We start from the raw sequence: 26,099 nt of genomic DNA, 5'->3' as shown, positions 1-26,099 counted from the left end.
TGTTGGGGTGGAAAGTTACTGAAATAAAGCACCAAAGTCTGTTTAAATATGTTGGTACTAGTACTTATATTTTGATCCTCAGCCTTCGTCATCATGAAGTGAAAGAGTCTAGGATCTAAATCAAAGGAAGCTGCTGAACAGTGCTGAACAGGGTTTGAATGTCAGGGTACAAAGCTGAATATTAAATGAAAGACATTACTCTTCATTTTCTGGTGCCATGTATGAGTGGAGGCCTCTCTCTCATGCATGAATGGTATCTCTAAACTAATAAAAAAGACAAGAAAAATGGTCAGCCACCTTACATGAGTGGATGTGAATATACCTGCCTCAGTATCATCCACGTGGTGTTTAAAATGATTCCAAACTGATTATCCTTTCATTGTTAGCATCCTCCATACTATGTTGGCTCCACCTAGCAAAAGCCCATGCCTACCAGCACACCAGTATCACACCAGTATCACACTGGTATACACTGACTATGACATAGAGCAGGCAGCTGCTCACCATGAACATAGAGGAGGTGTGTTCACATAGGATCTGTCCCTTGAATTGACCCATTGCCAGCGACATATGCATCCATCTGGAGCTAAGAAGCATGCTAACAGGCCATTGTTGTTCAGATGTTTCCTACAAAGTTGGCTCTCCTCCCTTTCTTTCTCCCTGACTTTTGTGCAGGTCATGGCATGGCTTTGAAGCCCGACATTACCAGTCACATGTAAAAAAGGCTCATATAATTTTAAGTAAAGCCAGTTGTTGCTTTAAATTTAAATATTGAAACAAATTTCAAATAGAATATTATAATTACAGTGAGATGTTCAATTCAAAATCTCAAAGCACATCAGCACTGTGAATCAAATCAAACTAAAGTGTGGTGCCTTCAACTGTTGCCTTGAAGAGGAAAAAAAAAAACAGACTAGGAGAGTGAACTCACTTCTTTAGCTGCTCCTCATCTGATCAGAAGGTCCATGAAAAGGGCTTCTTATCTTTGTAGCAGGTCCGTAAGTTAGAAATATTAATCCAACGCTGAAATCTGCAGAAAGAACAGAAGGGAATGGCAGGTTTAACAGACTGTCAGATGGTTATGTTATGATGTGTTTAAAGTCGGCTCCGTAACAGGACTGTGAGGCCAATTTAAATTCAATATCATCATGTCCATGCATCCATCCATGCATCCATGCATCCATTCATCCATCCATCCGTGCATCCATCCATGCATCCATCCATTCATCCATCCATCCATGCATCCATCCATTCATCCTCCATGCATCTATCCATTCATCCATCCATTCATCCATCCATCCATGCATCCATCCATCCATCCATGCATCCATGCATTCATCTATCCATTCATCCATCCATCATCCATGCATCCATCCATGCATCCATCCATTCATCCATCCATCCATGCATCCATCCATTCATCCTCCATGCATCTATCCATTCATCCATCCATTCATCCATCCATCCATGCATCCATCCATCCATCCATGCATCCATGCATTCATCTATCCATTCATCCATCCATCATCCATTCATCATCCATGCATCTATCCATGCATGCATCCATCTATCCATCCATCCATCCATCCATCCATCCATTCATCCAAGCATGGATCTATCTATCCATTCATCCATCCATCCAACCATCTGTCTATCCATTCATCCATTCATCATCCATGCATCTATCCATGCATGCATCCATCTACCGATCCATCCATCCATTCATCCATCCAACCATCATCCATCCATTCATCCATGCATGCATCCATCATCCATCTACCCATCCATCCATCCATCATCCATCCATCATCCATTCATTCATTTTTCGTCCATGAATGCATCTATTCATCCATCTATCCATCCATCCATCCATCCATCCATCCATCCATTCATGCATCCATCATCCATCCATCTATCCATGCATCCATCCATGCATCCATCCAACCATCATCCATCCATGCATCCATCATCCATTCATCCACCCATTCATCCATTCATGCATCCATCCATCCATCCATCCATGCACCCATCCATTCATGCATCCATTCATGCATGCATCATCCATTCATCCATCCATCCATCCATCTATCATTCATCCATCCATCCATCATCCATCCATCTATTCTTTCATCCATTCATCCACGCATCCATCCATCATCCATCCATCCAACCATCATCCATCCATTCATTTATCATTCATGAATGCATGAATGAATGCATCCATCATCCACCCATCTATCCATTCATGCATCCATTCATCCATGCATGCATCCATCTATCCATCCATTCATGCATCCATTCATGCATGCATCATCCATTCATCCATCATCAATCCATCCATCGATTCATTCATCCATCATCATCCATCCATCCATCCATTCATCCATCCATCATCCATCCATCCATCCAACTGTCATCCATCCATTCATCTGTCATCCATGAATGCATCCATCTATCTATTTATCCATCCACCCATCCATCCATGCATGCATCCATCTATCCATCCATCATCCATCATTCATGAATGCATGAATGAATGCATCCATCATCCATCCATCTATCCATTCATGCATCCATTCATCCATGCATGCATCCATCTATCCATCCATTCATGCCTGCATCATCCATTCATCCATCATCAATCCATTCATCTATCATCCATGCATCCATCATCCATCCATCTATCCTTTCATCCATCCATCCATGCATCCATCCATTCATCCATCCATCCATCCATCCATCATCCATTCATCCATCCAACCGTCATCCATCCATTCATCTGTCATCCATGAATGCATCCATCTATCTATTTATCCATCCATCTATTCATCCATGCATCCATCCACCCATCCATCCATACATCCACCCATTCATCCATCTATCCATCCAACCATCCATTATCCATTCATCCATTTATCCATCAATCCATCCATCCATGCATGCATCCATATATCCATCCATTCATCCATCCAACCATCATCCATCCATTCATCTATCATCCATGCATGCATCCATCTATCTATTCATCCATCTATCCATTCATCCATCCCTCCATCCATCCACCCATTCATTCATCCATGCATCCATCATACATCCATCCTTCAAAAAATTGGTTTTAAGTTGCAAAAATGTGTAAAATTTTGGCAAAATTAGTGTAAAGTGACAACAGTGTAATTTAAAAAATACTGGTAGTTGTTTAACGTATCTGGAGATCCCATCTCGGCGTCTCGAACCCCCAATGGGGTCCCGACCCCAACGTTGAGAACCCCTGACTTCAGGAAGCAGTTTCACCTCAACCAACCGTAGGTCAGAATGGGCTGCACAGTGCTGGTTTATTTATAAACCCTCAGCTTGTTTTTAGATCAAGGTTATTTTCTTTCTCCTCTCGCCAAAGGTTGCAGAGACAAATGGACTACTGGGGTCTCCTCCTCTCCACATACAGAGCAGTATCTCCATGTTTGGTTCTCCAACACTCTTTGGCAGAGGCAGACATCAGGAGGGGCTGCCAGGTGAGCTGATGCTCGTTTAGTTGTTTTTGCACAGGTAAAATTCTCAGAGTACATGAGGCGGATGAATCATGAAAACACAGAAACAGAAAGTCTTTTATCAAAAACCCCACTCCAGCTGGACTGCCAAAACTGTGCGTTAGGAACAGCCCTTTGAAAAAATAGATTTTTATGTTAATCCAATGGGTTTATGTGGGGTTTGTTTTCCTAAAAATTGGAAACATTTTCTCAACCCATTAGGGAAGCCTAATCCTCCCTATTGTGTGAGATCATTTCACATTTTCTTCAATTATATTTCCTTCCACACAGCTTTTCATTGAATTAAATAGCCCAATAGCAACAAGAGATTGCCTGATTTTCAATTGCATAAGAATAATCTGAGCTACAATTTTCCAGTCCAATTCACTTATCAGTTTTATTTCTTTAAAGAAAAAACATTTTGAGAAACATTTCAGGACTCGGTGCTTTTCATTTCATGTCCTCAGCGAGCCAACATGCAGTATGTTGATTAACTACGCGCATCCAAGCGGGACGCTCCTCACAGACATGGGGCGACACACACATGCATGCTCATTCACATCCGTCCCCCATCTTTTATCACGCCATTGGTCGCCGCATGATTCCCCGCTTACGTTTAATCCAACGAGGTGTGTAATGGCTGCAGTGACGGAGGCTGTTTAAAATGACTGCTGCGGTCACGGCTCGGGAGACTATGGCTCATCTGCAGGAGACGCGGGCTTCAGCGACAGCAGCATTCCTCTTATCTCTAACCACTTAGCGCTGATCTAAAAGAGTGTGATAGGGGGGATCTAATTGGAGTAAATGTCAGCGCTAGGTCATTTAGGAGCCAGAGGGAGCTGAGACTGTGTTTACTGCCGCCGACCTTTCTGAGCAACACATGGGCAGTGTTAGCGTGCATGTCCCAGCATGCATTCCTCTGTGTTTGGGTAGAACAGTTTTACTCAACCCTGCTAATCCAAAGAGCCAAATCCTGAAAAAAACCTTTGCAAAAGCTACAATCTAAGTGGTGATTGGTGAAAGTGGCAAAACAAATAAGTTGAAGCTGGCAAAATAGGTGAAAAAGCTGCCAAAAAAAAAGTGCCAAAAATAGGTTAGCAGGGGTAAAATAGGCAGTAAATGGCAGAAACTTGGTGAAAAGTGGCAAAAATGGGTGAGATGTGACAAAAAAATGGCTTACAGATGGCAATAATGAGAAAAAAAAAAAAAGCAATAACGTGGCAAAAAATGAGTGAAAAGTAATTGGCATAAGCAGCAAAAAGGTGGGGGTAAATGAGTGAAAAATAACTAAAATTGGCAAAAAACAGCTAGAAAGGTGGGGGAAATGAGTAAAAAATAACTTAAATTGGCAAAAAGCAGCAAAAAGGTGGGGAAAATGAGTGAAAAGTGACTAAAATTTGCAAAAATTTGCAGAAAGGTGGGGGAAATTGAGTAGAAATAACTAATATGGGTGAGGGAAAATAAATGAAAAATAACATAAATTTGCAAAAAGGTGGGGGAAAATGAGTGAAAAGTGACTACAATTGGCAAAAATTAGCAAAAATGAGGGGGAAAATGAGTAGAAAATAACTCATATGGGCAAAGAGCAGCAATAGGTGAGGGAAAATAAATGAAAATAACATAAATTTGCAAAAAGCAGCAAAAAGATGGGGAAAAATGAGTGAAAAGTGACTAAAATTGGCAAAAATTTGCAAAAATGTGGGGGAAAATGAATGAAAAGTAACTAATATTGGCAAAAAGCAGCAAAAGTCTGGAAAAAATGAGTGAAAGTTACTAAAATTGGCAAAACTTAGCAAAAAGGTGGGGGGAAATGAATGAAAAAAATAACTACTATTGCAAAAAGCAGCAAAAAAGGTGGGTAAAAATGGGAAAAGTGATATGTTATCACAATAGGCACCTTAAATGGGCAAAAAGTGACAAAAAAGGGAAAAGATGGGCAAAAAAATTGCAAATAAGTGCAATGAAAATACAAATACAAAAAATAAAGAATGACAAATTTGACAATGAAAGCCTGCTGTAAAAGTGTGGGAAACAAATTGCAATGGATGAGTCTGAGGTCAAAGTTTCCCTTTTTTCCGGGTGAATCATATCAAATTAAGACATAAAAGAGCCACAAATCCTCACAAAAGAGCCACATGTGGCTCTAGAGCCACACGTTGAGAATCACTGGGAAGAATGTTCATTCATGTGCTGAAGAAGCAAATGCATCTAAGCGTGAACATTTGAGTCTGAAAAAATTTGGGTGTAAATTGCGTGTGCATGCAAGAAATGTCACTTTGCTCAGTGTTGTGTCGACCTATCTGACAACCCCGCCCCCGCGCTGTCTGACTGGATGACAGGGCCTGCTGACTTGGCAGTTTGCACACACACAAACACACACACTGATACAATCATAAGAGAGCAAACAGAAGGAAAGCGCCCAGAATAAGTGTGTGGAGTGAATGGATTATTGAGAGTGAGTCATGTGGGAGAGATATGTCTGGGTAAATGCAAGGGCATGTGTGAGTTATGCATGAGTTTGTGTTTTTGCCTTTATCTTAATGCTGATCTCCTTATCCACATTAATCCACACTAAAAACTGCAAAAGCTACAACCTTCACTGTTTTGCGGAAGAAGGCTGAGAGTTCCAGCTTTGCATCCTTCACTCTTTGATGAAGGAATTATCTTTTTATGTCCCGTTAAAAATGTCCCTGTTGCATTTTTCACTCATCCTGTTGGGGGTCTTGGGTCTGAAATGGGCTAAGATGCAGTCTGTCTTGGGGAGTTGCTCACGAAGCTTAGAAAAAAACAACAATTTCTGAACAGCTGTGCAGCTGGAGTTTGCACAAATGCTCCCTAGAAGTAGAGTAGTGGAACGTGACCCTGCCAGCTCTGTGCATGCTGCTCTACATAACGAATGGGAGCAGTTTTCAGGCGAGCATTGTGTGATGCTGACGGCTACTACTGCAGTAATCTTTGCATGTCTTGCCCAGGGACATGGGGCTCAAACCCTTGACCTTCAGGCTGGGAGACGTCCTACTCTACCTAAGCCACAGCTGCTGGTTTTGGATGTGATGCATTAGTGATGACATCACAGTACGTACAAGGTTAACAGGCACTCGAGGATCAGGTTGTCCCCTGTTTTTATGCGTGTGTTTCACATGTGCAGCATGTATTTCAGCTGATGGGTGAAAAAGCAGCAGAAACATGAAAATCTCTGAAGTTCTGTTACAGGTGCTACTTTATCTGTCCCCTCTCGGTGTCTCATCCGCTGTAATTCCTGAGTGCCTGGTGCCCTACTACCCTCTCAGCGGTCCACCTTGTAGCGTATTGTAGCCTTAAATCTCTCTGTGACCACTTTCATCATCCTCTACTCCTCTGTCAACCCCCATGACTGGCACCTCCACCTGCCCCAATCCCCCCTCGCGCTCTCTCTCCTTCCCTTTCTTCCTCTTCCATTTCCCCGTCGCTGCGGTTCAGCTCACACACGGACCCCAAACCGCTGACCGCAATCGCTTCACTGCACCTGGTCATGGCCTACTACACACTCGTTTCCCAGAAAACACACACCTTGACCCAAATTCTCCAAGTAAAGAGAGCAAACTTCCTCTTGCAGTCGTAGTAACTGTCCTCAAAAATACAGAGAGCCTCTGTGAGAGTCATAATAATAATCCACAAGATGTTAAAATGCAATATTAATGTTCCTCTAGAACAGAGATACTCTACGCATGGCTCCAGAGCCACATGTGGCTCTTTTGTTCCCACACGTATACAGCAGGCTTCAACTGTCAAATTTTATTGTCAACCTTTATTTTTGTCTGTATAATTTCATTGCCCTGATTTGCAATTTTTTTGCCCATTTTTTTACATTTTTTGCTGCCTTTTGCCCATTTAAGGTGCCTCTTGCCAACACATCTCGCTATTCCCATTTCCCCCCTTTTTGCTGCTTTTTGACTATTTTAGTTATTTTTTGTTTCATTTCCCCCCAAATTTTTTTTTCGCTTTTTGCCAATTTTAGTGTTTTTTGTTTCATTTCCCCCCAATTTTTTTGCTTGTTGCTAATTATAGTCACTTTTCACTTATTTTTTGCCACATTTTTGCTGCTTTTTTTTTATCATTATATCCATTTCTGCCACTTTTTCTCCACATTTTTGTCCCTTTTCACCAAGTCTCTGCAAATTTCTGCCTATTTTACCTCTGTTCACTCATTTTTGGCCACTTTTTTGCATCTTTTTCACCTATTTTGCCAGCTTCCACTTATTTTTACTGCCACTTTCACCCACTTTTCACCACTTAGATTGCGGCTCTTGCAAAGGTATTTTTCAACAGCTTGGCTCTTTGGTTGAGCAGGGTTGAGGAACACTGCTCTAGAATCAAGCTCCCATTCTTAGTGATTCTTCCAAAGCACAACCCCAGTGAATTACTGTAGGTGCACTACTGTACTGTCAGAATCACAAATTAAACAGACAAAGGGAAATTAAATTAAACAGTGTAAGTCAGAAAATGCAGCTTCTGCTCCCTGTATGCCTCTTAGGATGTAATACACAAAAATCAGCAGTCATTTAAATCACTTTAAAGGCAATTTTTAGTCAATATAGTCTAATTAAAATCAGCATACAATCAATTAACCCAGTGCCTTGTGCTTAGAGAAAAGGCTGAAGCCTGTAGCATGCATTCATACACCTACATGTACATAAATGCATTTCAAATGACTAACCAAGCCAACATTTATTCAGGATGTTCTTTCCATATCATTAAGCTCAAACGCTGCACCAGGAGGCTGCAGAGATTACAGTCGATGCTGGAGGAGAAGAAGATAAAGGAAGAAAAACATGGACGAGTGTGGATCCGATCAATAAAGACACGTGTTTATTAGATTGAAGTGAGCTGTGACGGAGCATGGCCCAGGAGTGGAACACTAGCGTGTAATCTTGTACTGCTTTCTCTTTCCCTGCGGAGTGGCAAACTCACTCACTCTGCCTTGGGCCATAAAGAAGCATGCAATAAACAGCCATCAATCCAGTTTGGGACTATTGACTACAGAAGGGGAGATGGAGGTGACTGGCTGATGGGGAAAAAGTGAGGACCATTGAGTCTGAAATGTTCTGCAGGTGGGCTGCTGTTAGCCCGGGCTGCTGCTGCTGGAGATTTGAATCTGGTATGACAAACTAAAGGAGTTCAGCTGAGGACAGAGCTGATGTTAGTATACGGACACCTGGAACACTTTGTCACTCCTGAAACATCCACTACTGCAGGGGTTCTCAACCTCGTCCACCAAAATCAAGGTACTGGAACAGGACCCCCACTGTACCTGAAGGTGGTTGAACACAGCCATGCACATTCAAGAAGAGTCATGTGCAGACAAGGCTACACATAAGGGGGGTAAATGGGAGAGCTTTCTGGGGCCCTGCCGAACTGGGGGCCCATGGAGGTCAACAAAATCATGGTCTTTAAAGTTAAGCTAATAACTCTATTTCATATTTAACCTGAATAATAACCACTCTTATCAAATACACATATATATTTATTTTCTGTTGTGCCATAGTAAATACCATTTTTAAAATGTAAATCCTTTCTTCTAAAAAAAAATTTAAATGGGTTAAAAACGGCTAAAATGGTGAAGAAGTTGGTGAAATTAGATTTTGAGAGTGGCCAAAATGGGTTTAAAGTGGCAAAAATCAGTGAAAAATTTGGTCAAATGGAATAAAAAATTGTTTTAAGCTGGCAAAAATTGGTTAACAGAGGCATAAAGTAGGCAGAAATTGGCAGGAATGGGTTAAACTGGCAAAAATAGGCAAAACAATGAATGAAATGTTGTAAACTTGGCAAAAATGGGCAGAAAAGTAGTTAAATTTGGTTAATAGAGGCAATAATGGGTCAACTGAGGCAACAGTAGGCAGAAAAAGACAAGAATTGGATTAGAGTTGACAAAAAACAGGCTTAAAAAGTGGTGGAAAGGGTTTCAAATTGTCAAAAATGTGTTTCAAGTGGCAAAAAATGTCTTAAAATTGGTGAAATTTGTGAGAAAAAGTGATAAAATCAGGTTAAACTTAAGCAGAATTGGTGTAACGTTGCAAGTGTGTAATTATTTTTTTTAAGGCATCAGGAGACCCTCTCTCAGTATCTCGTGACCCCCAATGGTGTCCCGACCCCTCCGTTGAGAACCACTGCATCACTGTAGTTGGTAAACCCCTTCCTAGGCATCTAGTTTAGCCTCAGATTTGCACAAGGGGAGAACAGGAGTCAGAAATAATAAACACACAATACAGTGGAGCCATTAAAATAAAGTAGTTGAGTTTAGTTACACAACCCCAATTCTGAAAAAGTTGGGCTGCAGTGTAAAATGTGAATAAAAAATAAATGCAATAATTTGCAAATCTAAAAAACTCACATTTTATCCACATAGAACATAAACATGTTAGATGTTGAAACTGAGACATTCTACCGTCTCATGAAAAATAATAACCCTTTTTGGATTTGATGCTGGGTTAGAGCAGAAAAACTCCACCTGTGTGGTAAACAAACACCTCTTGCATTGCACGCCTCCTCTTGTCCCCTGGCTGAGCGATGAAGATATAATCCTCCTCCTCCTCTCTCCTGTCTGTAACATTGGATGTCTGTGTTTCTTTTTCAGTATTTAAAATGAACCCACATCATCTACGCCATCAAAAATATATCACCCGTCTCCTTCAGAATTAATTTACATTCTAAATAGGCTGCTCTGGATCAGGATTTGTTGGTTGGAATGCAGGCGTGTAACTGGGGATTTTGGGGCCCCATAAAGAAAATGACACATGGCCCCCTTAGCCGGACAGCCAAGCAATAATGTTGTGTCATTTTACAAATATCCATGTGTTTGAATGTATTTTTGAACTATAATTTCACTATATCAAAGAGCAATATTTTTATGATGGATGGATAAAAATCAATGGTATTGGTTCCCAAAGTATGACACAATTTACCAATCAGCTTTCTAACCCCCACATGACATGACACATGACATGAAATCACATGGGCTCAGGAACACTTCCTGACATCAGTGTATGCCGATACACAAATGCAAGTTCAAGCTGCATCATGCAACCAGAAGCCATATGTTAAAAATGCCGCTGTCTTCTCTGGGCCAAAATGGAAAACTGTTCTGTGGTCACATGAATCTAATTGTTGGTTCTTTGTTGAAACCAGAGGAAAGGGCCAGCTTATCATCAGTGCATGGCTTTAAAAGCCTGCATCTCTGATAGTATGGGGTTGCATTAGTGCTTACAGCGTGGCCAGCTAGCTTTGATGCTAAATTCACCTGGTTTTAATGGTGCAGTAAGAGTAGCAGACAGTTTTTATAGGGTAGCTGCCTAATTGTTTCAATGGTACACGTGTTTTTTGACGTCCGTTGGCCATTAGTCTCTGTGCAGTAAACATAATTGTGGTTATTTCTCAGCTAAATGCACCATTGGTGTCTTTAAACACAGCCAAAGGGGCCATTTGTAATGAAAGCAGTTTGGCATGTGCAGGTTTTGCATTTTATTTGTGTAATGAATATGTGGAGTGTTGTTCATTTGTTATGCCTGGTAACAATCCCAAAAGTAACTGAGCTGGAATGATAATAGAAGAATCCTGTGATTGAGACAAATGGAGCCCCAGTGCACAACGTACAGGAACGATACATCAGCCACAAGCAGCAGGCATGTTGTTCCAAAGAGGATGGATGGAGAGAACAGTGTGGGACTGGTTGTCTTCTTCAGTACTGTGCTCATTCTATGTGCCAACATATCTGAGTCAGAGTGAATGAGGTTTCCAAAGAGTCTGGAATCCGGCCCACTGTACAGTACATACAGACCCGTAAGAGAAACTGTCACTTGTGACATCTGCTGGCATTCACGGTGGAGTCTCCAATAAAAGCTGGTTCCTCAGTCTAAATGTCATTAACTTAAACAGGAAGAGAAAAAAAAGGGGGTTAACCTTTACAAACATCCTTTGTTTGCTCGCGCCTGTGCATTGAATTCTAAATGGAGAGGTGCATGAAGGGAAAACCAAAACTACTGTCAACATTTCCACTCAGTCCACTAAGGATGTTTCTTTGTAAACTATTTCATAACGGTTTAATCACAAAAGAGGACCACAATTTATCAACAATACATCACAGAAAAGAACTAATGTTCAGTGGGTTTGCAAAGTGTGGCTAACGTTGATGCATTTAACTTTCAATTGTACACATTTTTCAAGGGGGAGAAAGTTCCAACATGCACAAACAAAACAGTTAATGTGAGAAATATCATCGAATAGAGATATAGCAGCTATCTGATCAGACATTCAGAAAGATTTAAACAAATCCTATACTTGTATTTAAGAATAAAGGAAAATGTGCATGTGTTCGTACATGCATTTTCAAAGCTGGTGATTCAGGTCGAGTTTTGCAGAGTTTGATAGGGTGTGACAGATAAAAACGAACGTGCATAAATGATCACTCCTAGCAGGCTTCACTGTAGTCGCTGTATTCTTGCTCTGCTGAAAGCTCTGACTTTGGTGTAACACTTTTCAGTTTTTAAATAACACAACCCTCGAGGGACGGCTGAATTAAAATGCAAATGAGTGGTAAGAAAAAAAAACATCCTCTACTTCTCTCAGAAAAAGTTCAACCTTCCCTCAAGGCAACTTTTTTCTACCTCCCCTTACCTTAACACCAACAAACCTTTATGCTCTCTCACACATACGAGTGCTTTTCATATGCAACGGGGCTGCCATTGAAAAACACAGAAATCACGGTAAATACATACTTACCCATCCTAAGTATGTAGTTACCGTGGGTAAGTGAAGTATGCCACAATAGATAGTGTTTTATAAGTTTATTAATAAATAAAATGTTTTGTGAGTGAAATGTTTCAAACTGCAGGATCTGGAAAAGTTTTCTCAAACAGATAAACTAATAAAATGGTGCACATTTGTTACAGCTATACAATTAAGTGAGTATATTTTATTTGTTTTAATTATCTATTAATTAACTGATTCAGATTTCCACAAAGATTCAAAAAGAAAAACCTCACAGCTGATGTAAGAACCTCAAGTTTACCAGAGGTTTGGGACTGAGGCAGTGATCCGGGTCCATTCAGCATCTGGTCCGTCTCTGAGAAAAACAGGACGTGGCCCAGGAACACGGCCATATTGTTGTGTGTAGGTTAATGGGCTTTTTCTTCTAGAATGTGAACCTGGACAGGTGCCTGAGCGACCCCACCTGCCCTCTGTGTGCCTGCATCTGTTTGTACGTAGGTGTTTGTGAGTGCTGTTCTACTTTTTTAACATGGTGAACAATGACGGCCCCACGCACATACGCCTACTGACTGTGGCCTTTCTGAGCACACAGAGCTGTTGTACAAGCACAAAAACCAAAGTTTTGCAGTGATGTAGACTCTTGCTCCTTCGCTCTATTTACAAAGATGCTACAGCATAAACAGCTAACACTGGAGCAGTGTTATGATCCTTAAACACTGCTTTTGCTACCCAGGCTTACATAAATGATAAATAGTAAATAGGTTGTACTTTAAAAAGCTCTTTTCTAGTCTTTAACACTACACCTCTGCTTCACCCACTCGTACATTCTTACACGGATGCCAGAGGATGCTACGTAGAAGTATTAATCCCAATCACACTCATTCATGCATCATTGGCTACGCCATGCAGAAGTGATTTCAGACTCAGTGTTCTGCCATGGACTTCTTTGGGCCTAAGCTGATCTCAGATGGACGGACAAGTCCACATTTTAAATTATTGTCGGAAATAGTGGCTATCAAGTCCTCTGAAGGAAAAAAGGATCATCCAGATTGTTATAGATGCTATCCTTAAAAGCCAGCATCTGTGACGGTGTATTAGTGCCCATGGCATGGGTAACTTGCACATCTGTGAAGTCACCATCAATGCTGAGGTGTGCATACAGGTGTATAATCAACATTATCTACTAAAACAAGAATGCACCTGCTTAAATCAGCAGACAATGCCATGCCACACTCTGCTCAATTTATGACAGCATGGCTTTGTGAGGCTGAGATCACTGGGGCAAAGACTCACTCCCCACCCAGGTAAAATGTACTAATGCTAAATTCAACCTTTCAGTGTTTCATGTTTTCATTGAAAACATCCCACCATAATAGGCCTACATACATTCGTTACTGACAAAATGTCTATGTAATAACTATCCATTAGTATGATGGTGTATAATAAAGAGGATCTGTTCATTAAAAAAAAAAAACTTCAAAATTCTTGAGTCTAAAAGGTTAATTACAAGAAAAAAGTTTATTCTTTTTATTTAGAAGTTGTAAATGTACTAGAAATGTAGATTTTTTTAGACTATGAAGCTGAAAATCCAACCACTGTTTTCAGCTTTCATATATTATTATTTTTTATTATTTTTTTCTTTTTTTTTTAACTTAATGTGGATGTAACTTTTAGGTTTTGAAACTTCACATTTTTGAAGTTAAGGTGTAAACTTGAAAATTTAAATTTTTTTCATGTAAATTTTTTGACATGTTGAATCCTGAAATTTTTGAGTTTGATTCCTTGTAGATGTACAGCTTAATAATCTCTATTTTTTTTCCCCAAAAAATGTTGACAAAAAATGAACAGATGTTCTTCATTTTTGTCAGCTTTTAGGTTGGCACTAATACATTATGTTTCTAATTTAAAAAAAAAAAAAAAAAAAAAAATATATATATATATATATATATATATATATATATATATATATAAAAACATATATTCAATATTTTAAGCTAAAGCTATTAGGAGCAAGCCTGATTATTTATACTTTCACTCATATGGTCTTATATACAGATAAGATGATTAACAACTGTCTGAACAGCCTTTTTAGTTTACTTCACTAAAAAGTTGCAAATCATTGAAGATAAAATGTTTGAAAGTCTGAAAACATTTGCTCCACAAACACTAAAGTACCTTACAGGAGCCTTCTATTGTGAATATTTGGTGTCTTCTGTTTTAAAGTGGAACTTTGTGAGTTTGATTTGGTTTACTGTGGCATGCCTTCAGGAGGTCTTGTTAATAAAGATTCCCTTTGCTGTGATTTTAGCTATTTTTTGCTTCTGGTGTCTGATGCTTCATTAGCGGAGCTTTTTCCACCTAGATCAGGTGTGATTCTCACCATGCCAGTCTCTCTGCTTGCTGTTTATCTGCAAATATAATTATTTTTTTAGCAATCAGTTTCGTAAGTCGTGAGTCATTTGAACATTTTATCCAAACAATTGTTACAAGAGCTGCGAGTGCAATTAAAATTTTCCAGGGCCGCTGCCTTTATGGCACGCAGACTTCACAGTCTCTGTAAGAGTTGCGATGTCCTTGACTGCCAGGGTCAAACTTAGATTAGTAGCTCTATTAGCATAAGCCACTCAAGAGGCAGCCTTTTATGTATGTGCGTGTACATTCACTATCACAAATACACAAACCAGCCCTGAAAGCACACGTACATATATCTCTGTCGCCTGCTCATGGCAAGCACTCCAGCAAAGCTGCCCTTTCGCCTGCTCCCATGCACGTCGGCCCAAAATGTCTCATTGAATATGTAATATGTGCAACAATCTAATGATGGCAGGGACCCAAAGCATGGCTCTAATTATACAGGCTTCCACGGCTGAGTCATCCAGGCCACCCACAGGGGCTATGGCTGCCACCACAGAACCTCCTCACCTCTATCTCCCCCACAGTAGCGGGCACTTTAGCCCTCGACTTCTGGCAGGATACTTCAATATTCCATGGCGCTTCTTTTCCTCTCCTCTCATCTTTTTAAAAGTCTGTCTGCCTCCCAATGACATTAAACACTCATTGCTTGTCTATATATAGTAAATGAGTGTAGGCAGAGAGCAGTATGGGAGAGCTGTATTTAAATGAATGTGTCAGCCTGCTGTTAGATGTGGAAAGCTGCCACCGTTTGGCACAAAGCAGCTCCATGAATATGCAAAGCAGCAACACATAAGGTGTAATTTAAACATAATGTTTGTGCAGTTGTGTAGAGTTTGTGTTTGTTTACAGAGAGGAAAAGGGCAGTGAAGAAGAACATTTTTCTGGAATCGTCCCATTCTCCTAAATCCTGTTGCTGGAGAGCAGCTCATCTCCTCAGAGTGATGCTGAGCTGAAAATAGACATATAGAGCTGCCCTGAATAAAAGATGACAGGACAGCACAGCCGTTCACCCACAAAAGCCGTCCTGAGTGCATATGTGTAGAATGTGTATACGTGAGTTCACGCTAGCAAGCTAGCACTTAGCATGTCTAAGTGCGTGTTCAACATGTCTCTAGTCAGATGGCCTTGAGCTAGGGGATCCTTTCTCCTCCCCTACATGTAGGCAGAATACTATAGTGTATAAAAATAGACAGGTGAATGTATTTAAAAAAGCCCCTTCCATCCATATTAGCATGCATGAGTAATTCTCTTTCATCTTCAGCTGGCCTAGCAGTGCAGTGAACTGGGAGAGGATAATGACGGCAAAGGGGCATTTTACTAGTTTGAATTAAAGCTGCAGTCATGAGCAAAGAAAGAATCTTCATTCTACTTCAGCTGCACAGGAGGCTAGACTACACACAGTGCTGTGAAGAACATTTTTTTTTCAGGAAAAAAAGTCATCCAACCCTACCTGGCCCCAGGGGCGTAGCTAGGGACTTTGGGCCCCCAGAGAGAATATCACACAGGCTAACCAAGCAACAAATGCTGCCTCATTTTTACAAATATGTATGCTTTTTAATGCATTTTTAACCATAATTTCTCCATTAATGAGCAATATTTTTACTATGGTTGAATTACATTTACTTGCATTATTCCGCAGCGCTTGGTTATCCCAATTGGCCCCTAGTACTGTATTTTACTCTATTTGATACAAATTTAAGTCTGTTGACCGATTCATTTAGTCGCTTTTGATTCAATAATGACACTGACCTCTAAAAAAAAATAAATGAAAACATTTTTCATCACAGGCATCTGAAGGGCCCCTCTCTACTGTGGGCCGGGGTAATCAGTACCCCCCCCCCCCCCCCCCCCCCCAATGCTCCGCCCATGCCTGGCCCTGCGTAATAAAGTCATTGTCCCTTTGTTCAGTCATGAACTGATTGATTTAAAACACATGCTGGAAAGTCTGGAAAAGGTCAAAGCCATTTCATAGGCTTTGGGTCTCCAGCCAACCATGGAAAGAGCCATTATCAACAAATGGGGAAAACTTGGAGTAGTAGTGAACATTCCCAGGAGTGGCCAACGTACCAAAGTGACTCCAAGAGCACATCGAAAACTCATCCAGAAGCTTACAAAAGGACCCAGAACAACATCTAAAGACCCACGGGCCTCCAAGACTCTACGTCAGGGTTCATGATTTAACAATAAGAAAAAGACTGGGCAAACTGGCATCCATGGGAGCGTTCAAAGGCAAAAAAAACCCACCAAACAGGCTTCTCTCATATGTTGATGGTCCCTGAGACTTTTGGAAAAATATTCTATGGACTGATGAGACAGAAGTTTAACTTTGGGAAGGTGTGAGTCCCATTCCATCTGGTGTAAAAGTAACACAGCATTTCATAAAAAGACAATCGTACCAACAGTCAAACTACCAAAAAATCCTGACAGAGAATGTCCGGGCATCAGTTCATGCCTCATGCTCCAGCACATTTTGGTTTTGGAGCAGGACAATGATCCCATACACACCAGCACGTCCACCTCTGAATGGCTTATAGAAACTAAATCCGACTAAGATGCTTTGGCATGACCTTAAACAGACCGGTCATGCTCAGAAACGCTCCAATGTGGCTGAATTACAAAAATTCTGCAAATAAGAGTGTGTCAAAATTCCTCCACAGGGATGCAAAAGACTCATTGCCAGTTATTCCAAAAGCTTGCATGGATGGCTTTTTCCCTTAATAGATAAAATCATCATTTAAAAACATCACTTTGAATTGACTTGTTATCTTTGTCTAATATTATCAGCACTGTTGACATCACTGTGGGGCAGAGAGATGCTGCAGAGGCTAAACTAAAGAGTGCTTAAAGGGACAATAAACCATGCTATTTAATCCCCATTGAAAAAAATATCGCTCTAACTGTAGACCTTGAAGAATCAAATTTAATGCCTTTATCTTGACAGCCTTATTTCTGCATATGATACAGCTGTGAGCAAAGGTTTTCCTCAGCTTTAGTCGGACCTTGCCTTATTCATGTCTTCTTCCCTTTGGTTCCTCACTCTCCTCCACCATGAAGGACGCTCTAGCTGTGTTTATCCATTCCCCTCCATGGCCAGCTCAGAGTCGGCCATGCTGCAAACTTGAAAAGCAGCGAGCAGCAGCGCCTGCCTCCCTCCTGGCTCATCTGTATGCTTTCCAATAGGGAGGCTTAAATCCCCCAGTCTGCCTGCGTGCCAGGGAAAACAAAGCCTTCACCTAATAATGAATCCCAGCCATATTTCACACAACACTTTGATTTTACTTTTGTTACCCAAGCACGAACCGGTTGGCTGCATTGGGGATTGAGGGGGATTGGAGTCAAGGGACCGAAGGAGCTCATGTGTTTGTGTTTGTTTACCCGGCATGAGTTAAGCAGGAAATCATCCCCGTGTTTGTGTACAGCGGTATGGTCGAACTTTTACCTGAGGAAAACTTTTAGCCTTTTTGACTCTAATTTGACTTCAGTCAAATTCAGAAACATAACTAGAGTCCTGGTTAGAAATCTGGTAGCAGAAAGGATGAATCCTTATCTATTCTGACCATCAGTCTAACAGGAGCCACTAGTGTGTGCTTGCATTCAGCTACTCCCCTTCAAACATGGTTTCATCTGAATGCTGCTGTCTCAAGCAGTGGTGACCTTTGGCTCAGTGGAAGCTCTCTAGACATTCTGGAGGCACAGATCTGCCTCTGAGGTCCCGAAAGGATTTACTGCTCTCTGAAAGTATGCCAAGAGAGAATATTTCTCCTACAAACACTCCCCCAGCAGTGATAAGAGGTTTGGATATTTAGAAGCATGGAAAAATAAATTTGAGTTTCATTATCTGTGCTCATAGGTGGATATTTCCAAAAGCTTTGGCTTTACCCTGTAAAATAACACTTATATCTTTTAGTTAGCATGCTATGCTAATGTAAAATGAGCATGTTGACGTGATCACGTTAGTCTGAGATAATTAGGTCATGATAAGAATCTGGATCAGTGTGTTTCAAAGCTCATTTTTCTGTAAAATTACGCTTTTATTTTGAAATTCCCTCTGCATGCCTGTTGACAGTTTCTGCCCAACAGCAGCGTCCTCAACATACTAGCGATAGCAGCGGTTTGATGCTAAAGAAAAGAGGATACCCACTCCTCTGAACATATTTCACACAGAGACTAAACCAGGGCACTCCTCTCACCTTACCCTCTAAGTCTGCGTTTTTATCCGTGCACAACCACCATACGAGAAAACCACTTTCCTCTCATGTTAGCTGAAGTAGCACAAGTGGTGTCTGAAACAGACTCTACAGATAAGTCTGCACGTAATTCAAGTAGGCTCTCTTTCTATCCCCCCCTACTTCTCTCTTGTGAGGCTGCTTATCACAGGAGCATCTGTTTAAGTCAAACTTTCCATCTGGGAGGGGTACACCCTGGACTGGTCACAGGTCAACTGCAGGGCCGACATGCTGAGACAAACAACCAGACACGCTCACACTCACAAAGAAGGCAAAAAGAAGCACAGGCCAACGATAAACTTCTTAAAGTGCATGACAAAAAGAAAACTTACACAGCACTCCAGAAATGTCCTTTTTAATAATTTTTATTTCTAAGCAATGCTATGGCTACAGTGGACGTGTTTCAGTTCATGGTCTTCTTCAGGGCTGTGAACAAAGAGCAAAAAAAAAAAAAAACCCTTAAATACAGGAAGCATGCCTGCATTAGCCATGCAACCCCATCAGAGATGCAGGCTTTTGAACTGTGTGCTGGTAACAAGCTAGATGATCCCTCTCCTCTTTACTCTGGACACGGCGTCTGTGGTTTCCAGAAATAATATTAATTTCTGATTCATGTGATCACAGAACAGTTTCTCCTTTCCATTTAAAGTGAGCTTTGACTAAGACAATGGCGGTGTTCCTGAATCGTGTTCACATACATTCTTCTTTGCATTTTCAACAGCTTTAACTTGCTATTTTTGATTGGCTCAGATTTCTGACTTCTACAAGTGTTCGTGAGCCAAGACTGTTTATATTGTAGTTCTGCCTGAGGGCCCTGTGATCACGAGTTCGGCTGAACGATTTTGGAAAATAATCTAATTGTGATTTTTTCCCCAATATTGCAATTGCGACTTTACATGTGATTATTCCTTTACTTTCTTTTATTCCTAAACGAGGGCTGAACAATTCTTTAAAAGTGTCTAATTCTGATGATTTTGACTCCTATTGCATTGAAGTGTTTTTGTTTTTTTTCATATATTTAATAATAAAAACGACAAAAACGAAGAAGGCAGTATTTTTTTTGACTGTTCCAAAATAAATGGCATCTGAATGATTGCATGATACACCATGCATAACATCTCTGCTGCAAAAAATAAGTTTGAAAATGCAGTTTTAACACAAATTTCAGGGCAAAGAAATATTGCACCTTTTGCGATTTGCAAATTGCAGCAGCCCATATTGAGATTTAATCTAATTTTTGATTAACTGACCACTCCTCACGAGTCTTGCGCACAGATTTCTCCAGATTCTCTGAATCTTTTGATGACATCATGGACTGTAGATGGTGGGATATGCAAAGAATTTGCAGTTTCGTAGCATTTTGTAGAGATAGGTGAACCTCTTCATATCTTAATTCTGAGACTCTGTCTCTCTAATTTGCTCCTTTTACACCCAGTCATCTGACTGAGTTGTTGCCAGTTGGCCTAAGAAGATGCAACATGTTCTTCCAGCGATGTTTTAAAATCAGTGCCGCCTACTTCTACGGCCTTTCTTCTTTGATCTTTTGCTGCCATCAAATTCTAAATAAGCTTATATTTTCACAAAATAATAAAATATCTCACTATCAACACTTGACATGTTGTTTTTATTCTATTGTGAATAAAATATGGATTTAGGAGATTTGCAATTCCCATACTTGCATACTTTTTATCACATTTTATACCAGTGGTTCTCAACCTTGGGGTCGGGACCCCCTTGGAGGTCATGAGACACTGAGAGGGGGTCTCCAGTTGCCCTTAAAAATTAAGATTTTTTTTTTTCAATTACACTGTTGCCACTTTACACCACTTTTGTCAAGTTCTAACCCATTTTATTCATTTTTTCCACCAATTTTAACCCATTTTTCCCATTTAACACCTATTTTTGTCAGTTTTAAACTTTTCCACCCCTTTTTTCTGCCTGTTTTTGTCACTTCTAAAACATTTATTGCCACTTAAGCTTAATGTCACCTCTGTTGACCCATTATTGCTACTATTAACCCATTTTAACCACTTTTCACCATTTGATATGCCAATTTTTGCAAGTTTAACCAATTTCTGCCAGTATCTGCCGATTTTTTCTTTCTCAGTTAATCCATTTTTGCCAATTTAAAGCCATTTCAGCCACATTTTAACTCCTTTTTACCACTATTTATGCCCATTTTTTGCCACTTTAACCAATTTTTGCCCTTTGTTGCCATTTTTATCTAATTTTTTGCCACTTCTAACACATTTCTGCGACTTTTTAAAATCCAGTTTCACCACCTTTTCGACCATGCTTGCCATTTTTAACCCATTGTATCAATTTTTAAATCATTTGTATTTATTTATTGTTTTTACATTTTTAAGAAGGCTACAAATATTATTTAAAAAAAGATTGTTTTTTTGATAAGAAAACACTCCCCTCTCCCGTTTATCCCCCTTTGTAGATGGCCTTGTCTGCCCATGACTGTTCTTAATTGTGCATGGCTGTGTTCATCCACCTTCAGGTCCAGTGGGAGTCCCGGTCTCTGGTACCTTTATTTTGGGGGTCGCGGGCTGAAGAGGTTGAGAGCCCCTGTTTTATACAGTGTCCCAGTGTTTTTGGAAGGGGGTGTACTTGGGTAGCTGTGGGTGGCCCTTTGTCTATTTGTGGAGAACACAGTCAGAATATGTTTTATGCAAAGTAGGCAAACATAAAATCTTCAAAAATCCACGAAATCCATGCGATCCTTTTTCTCTTTCACTAAATAAAGTAAAAGTTCCTGTTTGGCAGTACCAGATGTTTTCACCAAGTTAAGGTGGACAGAAAAACAGAGCATCCACTCAGAGAGGATGTGACAGCAGCAGACAGAGAACTGAAATAACCTCTTCTGCTTTCATCCTCACATTTTAAAATTCTGCTATCAATTATTTAGCCAGCAGGATGTTCCTTAACCTTTGAAGACCCGTATCAGCAAGCAGCTGCTGGATTGTCCTTGAGCAATACACTGTATCCCTGCTAGCTCCAGGGAGCGTTTTTCCTGCTGCTGATTGTGACCTCTGTCCTCGCTGTGGTCAGATTGAGCCAGCGAGACAATTTCCCTTCAGCGATCGATACAGCAGGAGTGTTACTCTTAAAGATTTTTGCCAAACTCAGAGCTTACAAGGTTGATATTTCACTCAGTCACAAAATGACTGAGCTTATGTCTCACAAAGCGGCTGTCCAGAGGGGACGTCGACTTGCAAAACAAACCTTACTTGAACTGGCTGTTTTTCTAGATCAGGGGTGTCAAACTCAAGGCCCGGGGGCCAAATCCGGCCCGTGGTGCTGTTATACCCGGCCCGCCAGATCATTTCATGTTTTTTATTATGACTGGCCCACCAGTATGAGGTCTGCAGATTTCCTCCAGTGTAAACTGAACCATATATGATTGAAAATATCTGTTTTCAGCCAGAAGAATAAGAAAGAGGGAAGAGATAGAATGATTTGATAAAAAGTCAGAAATGTGGGAAAAGAAACTTGTATTATCATTTTGTATTCTGTAATTTGCGTCTCACAATAATGACTTAAAGTTATGGTTTTGAATTTTATCTCATATTTTGAACATTTAGATTCACCATTTTTATTTTTTAGTCATATTTTGAACGCATGAATTAGAATTTGATCTTACATTTTGACCTTTTCAACTCCTAATTATAAATTTTAATCCCAATATTGACCTTTTAGATTCAAACTGTTAATTTTTTATCTCATATTTTGACTCTTTAAACTCGTGATTTTTTTTATTCTATTCCATTTTTTTACCTTTTAAACTTTTTTTTTAAATCTCAAAAAATGACCTTTAAACACGTTTTTTTTTTTTAATTTTAACTCATATTTTGGCCTTTTAAACATGATTTGAATTTTATACCATATTTTGAGATTGAAAAGTCATGATTTTATACATTTATCTCATATTTTTACCTTTTAAACTCATGATTTTGAATTTTATACTATATTTTGCCATTGAAAACTTGTGATTTTACTAATTTATCTCATATTTTGACCTTTTAAACTCAGGATTTACAATTTTATACCATATTTTGACATTGCAAACTCATGATTTTATAGTCTTTTATCATATTTTGACCTTTAAAACCCATGATTTTATAAATTTATACCATATTTTGACATTGAAAACTCATGATTTTATAAATTTATCTCATATTTTGACATTTTAAACTCATGATTTTATAAATGTATCTCATATTTTGACATTTTAAACTCATGACTTTATAAATGTATCTCATATTTTGACATTTTAAACTCATGACTTTATAAATGTATCTCATATTTTGACATTTTAAATTCATGATTTTATACATTTATATCATATTTAGACCTTTAAAACTCACGAATTGAATTCTATATCAATTTTTTTAATTTAAAAACTCATTGTGAATTTTATGTCATATCTGACCTTATAAACTCATCATTTTATAATTTTATCTCATATTTTGACCTTATAAACTCATCATTTTATAGTTTTATCTCATATTTTGACCTTATAAACTCATCATTTTATAATTTTATGTCATATTTTGACATTTAAAACTCAGAATTGTGAATTTTATCTCGTATTTTGACCTTTGTAACACATGAATTTGATTTTTATTTAGTGCTTTAACTGTAAAAAATCATGATTTTAACTTTTTTATCTCAAAATCATTTATCATCAAATCCGTTAGCGGTGAAGATGAGGTAGACAGTTAGGTCTTCAGGTTGGACCTAAATTGAGGATTCGGCCTCTGCTGTGATTGAGTCTGACATCTTTGTTCTAGATTCTCTCCTTCTCAACATTCTTCAACTTAAATATCTTTGAAAAATCTGATATTTAAGGTCACGGATTCAAACTTGGCATGGATGTTAATTACAGCATCCAGTAAAAGCATCCCTAGCTCACATGCCAAATAGGAAGCAGAGTTAGTGTCGCCTTTATCAGCGGTCTGTGGATATGTAGCTGGAATGCTCACGGCTCATTTTATTGATCGACGTCCAAATTGTGCCATCAATACGACAAAGCGTCCTCTCAGATCTTGAGGTTTCACTTGGACTTAGAAGATGCCTGCTTGTGTCAGAACAGACTAAACATTTTGTTTCATCTCCTCCGTCTGCTGCAGCCCTTTGTAGTTGAGGAGAAAGCCATGTTGAAAAGAAAAGAGTGCATGGTGAATCAATTATTCCAGGAGACTTCAAATCTTGTGCCTGGGGCAAATGTGACTTCGCAAAAGCCTGTTTTGAGAGAGGCTGGCCATTCTGTGTGCTATTTTTAGCATCTATATCCCCCTCCTCCTCCTTCTTCTACCTCCTCCTCCTCTTCCTCTCCTCTTCACCCTTGTCCATCCCTTTTATTATTCTGAGGAGGACTCCTCTCACCGCTGAAACACCCCTGTGCACACAGGTATTACTGAGGCCTCGCAGTTCACCCCCACACCCCCTGGTGTACGTGTGAGTTTGTGTGTCAGAGTGGCTCAGGGAGAGAGCAGCAGAGATGGAGTGATTCAGCTTGACAGACAAGTTTTGTAATACAGTGCTTCAAATTATATTCTCTACACTGGGCTGGCCGAGCCACTCATTCACTGGCCCCTTTCACTGAAACAGTCAGGACGTGTTCACTGCCAGAAATATGTGCTTTAAAATTCTCTTGGAATATCCTAATACATGTAAAAGATAGTGTAGTACAAGCTAACAGGACAGCAGCACTGTGGGCTTCTCTTTAACCCCAGCAACGCTCTGAGCCCAAAGCCAGCACTGACATTCACACAGCAGGGTCGGGTCAGGGCCCCAGGATGGAAACCACTGGTGGACACCAGGGGGCGCTACAGCTGGGGGCCAAACAGGGCACATTTTAAATAAGACAAATTTTAAAAATAAAATAACTATGTCCAACATTAGAAAAAATAAAACAAAATGAATCTACGCTTGTGTTTGACTGGACTGTACCATTTAGTTTCAACACAGTACTGCTGTGTTAAATCTGTAACCAAACATTCGATCTAAAATGATTTAACATTTTATGTTACTCACTGACTAGAAAATAATGAAAACTTAATTCATAAAAGTAGTAAAAGTAAATATAGCAAAGGAAACCAGCTGTAGCTTCTTTAGACAGAAGCCAGGCCAAGATAAAATGAAGAATGGGAAAAACACAGCAGTTTAAAAGCTGAACATGGGTTGAAACGGGCCGGAGCACAGGGGCTAAAGCTTTATGGACCAGCTAAAGGGACGTCAGACTCAGTCACAGCAGGGGCCGAATCCTGAACTTGGGTCTAACCTGTGGGCCTTCCTGGGTCCAATTCCCATAAAACGTCAACCTTATCTTCACCGCTAAGAAATTATGGGGGGGGGGGGATATGTAAGACTGATGATAAATGATTTTGAGATTAAAAAAAGTCAAAAGTTAAAATCATGATTTTTAAAGTACCAAACAAAATTCAAATAAATGTGGTTCAAAGTTCAAAATATGAGATAAAATCCAAAATTATGAGTTTTGAATTCAAAAATATGGTATAAAATTTAAAAATCATGAGTTAAGAAGGTCAAAATATGAGATAAAATTCACAATTATGAGTTTTAAATGTCAATATATGATATAAAATTATAAAATCATGAGTTTTCAATGTCCAAATATGAGATAAAATTAAAAATCATGAGTTTTAAAGGTCAAAATATGAGATAAAACACAAAATTATGAGTTTAAAAGGCTTAAATATGAGATAAAATGAGAAATTCATGAGTTTTAAAGGTCAAAATGTGAGAAAAAAATTATAAAATTGTGCGTTTTCAATTTCAAAACATGGTAAAAAAATTCAAAAACGTCAATGTCAAAATATGAGGTGAAATTCAAAATTATGAGTTTAAAAGGTCAAAAGACGAGGTAAACAAAAACTAACAATTTGAATTGAAAAGGTCAATATTTCAGATTAAAGATATAATTGGGAGTTGAAAAGGTCAAGATATGAAAAAAAATCTAAATCAAAAGTTTAAAAGTTCATAATATGGTATAAAATTCAACATACTGAGTTACAAAGGTCCAAATACGAGATTAAAATGTACATTTTAAATCACAAAGGTTAATATTTTGGATAAGAATTCAAAGTTAGGAGTTGAAAATGTCAAAATGTAAAATAACATTATAATTCATGAGTTAAAAATGTCAAAATATGACTCAAAA

At 39.3% G+C, this 26,099-nt stretch overlaps 1 protein-coding gene across 1 annotated transcript in view; it reads right to left on the bottom strand.

Moving 5' to 3' along the window:
• nlgn2a (neuroligin 2a) overlaps window positions 1-26,099 on the bottom strand; it is a 382,174-nt gene that overhangs the window by 304,977 nt on the left and 51,098 nt on the right. The window contains exon 2 of the mRNA XM_041780191.1: window positions 932-1,030. The gene's annotated coding sequence lies outside the window, so the exon portion shown is untranslated. The remainder of the gene's footprint in view (window positions 1-931; window positions 1,031-26,099) is intronic.

The sequence above is a fragment of the Cheilinus undulatus genome, linkage group 22, assembly GCF_018320785.1.
Source record: "Cheilinus undulatus linkage group 22, ASM1832078v1, whole genome shotgun sequence".
Lineage (NCBI taxonomy): Eukaryota > Metazoa > Chordata > Actinopteri > Labriformes > Labridae > Cheilinus > Cheilinus undulatus.
This window is presented reverse-complemented; position numbering and strand designations above follow the sequence as displayed.